Source organism: Folsomia candida, unplaced genomic scaffold (genome assembly GCF_002217175.1).
Source record: "Folsomia candida strain VU population unplaced genomic scaffold, ASM221717v1 Fcan01_Sc010, whole genome shotgun sequence".
Lineage (NCBI taxonomy): Eukaryota > Metazoa > Arthropoda > Collembola > Entomobryomorpha > Isotomidae > Folsomia > Folsomia candida.
Window position 1 is genome coordinate 3,874,860 of NW_019091202.1, and position 1,640 is coordinate 3,876,499.

A 1,640-nucleotide genomic window follows, 5' to 3' on the forward strand; every position below is an offset into this window, starting at 1 on the left:
TACAGTCAAAGCAATGAAAACTATATGGTTCCATTAGCTAGCCGGCTGTTGATTTGTTCATCAATAACCTGCCACTCCAACTTATCACAGCTTGACATTGCTTCTGAATAAGATGCTGGTTCAATAGGCTGTCTATCTTGCAGTCAATTCATTTAACTTGTTCTGAATCTCTAATGCCGCACTTCCATCTTCTTTAGGCAGAAGCCCTTTATTTTTCCGGTTAAGCCTTCGCAAGGCGACTATCCTTTCTTTAGTAGTTGAACTTGCAATTTTTGAAACTTAGATCAAAATAAAGCAGTTCTCCTGTTGTATAATTTCTCAAACTTTTGGCGTATGTAGAAAAGTTTGAGTTGACATCGCCTTCACACCTACATCGCATTTGTATTTTTTTCCCATGTTTGTCTCTTTGACCAAGGTACTTAAATTGCATTTTTGCTGAATGCACCTCTCAAGTATTGAAAATGTACATATGTGCATGCTCCTGACTTTCATGCAAACCTAGTGGTTTAATATTGCAAGCCAAAGATTTCATAGGGAGCAGTACATCGCGACAGTTATAGACTGCTTGATTTTATTACGTAATTTTGATATGTTTATGTAAAGCTTGATTAGTAGAAAGTAGAATCCTTCTCTTTGTTTTGCAATTTATTGAGCTGGAGAAAAGCTCTGTTGTATATCCTTTCACCTTTGTTTTTCCCTGAATTGCACCAAGGTTTGAGATTTTGCTTCGAAACCACGTCAGCAATTTAGTGGCTGCAAGCTTGGGCTGACAAAATATAATTATTTTCGGAAAAGCAATATTCGTAATTCTAAATCTTCGGTAAATGTCGGAAGGTCTTTAAAATTGGATTTGTTAATTCTGAAGTCAAAGTAGATTTCAGGCCCAAATGGAGTAATTAAATACGTAACACTTGCTAGCATGGAAATATGATGAACCCGCAAACTACCTGCCAGGGGTGACAATCACCATTTCAGTGTGATCCTCGCGCAAGCCAGCTTAAATTTTTATTTCGTCTAGTACTAATGGGATAACGATTGCTGAGAACGCATCAATGGGACATTTAATATAGCTCCGTAGCACATGAAGCTCTCCGTATGCATTTCGAAAATTAGTCGATCCTGAAAACCCATACATTGTTATATTCCAATTAAATACTTAATCAGCTTGTACATTGTTGATTTAATTGTCTCCCGTCGCACGATATATTGATTATCTAATTTAATTTCAAGAACGTAATGTTTTCCTTTCGTAACAGCTCTGGGGAAATTATCAAGTACCACACCGTTCCCGTTGGGGTTGCATCTGTGTAAATAAATCAGACATACCAATCATAATAAATACATATTTTTCCAGTAAATGAAATAATGATTGTATGGTTAGTTACTTTTTAAATTCTAGAAAGAAGCAAGATCTTCGCTATTCAGTATAGTATCGGAGTTAACGTAAGATGAGACCAAACCCAAAATCATAAATTTTATTGTAATTTCACTGCTCGGCGCATCAAGGGGTGACACGATTACATACATGAATGCAGACGACTGGCCTGAAGAATTTGAGGAAAATTGTTAAATTAAAATCTTGTTAACTAAGCTCATTATACATATATCACCTCCATACACAAAAATGCGATATGGATTTT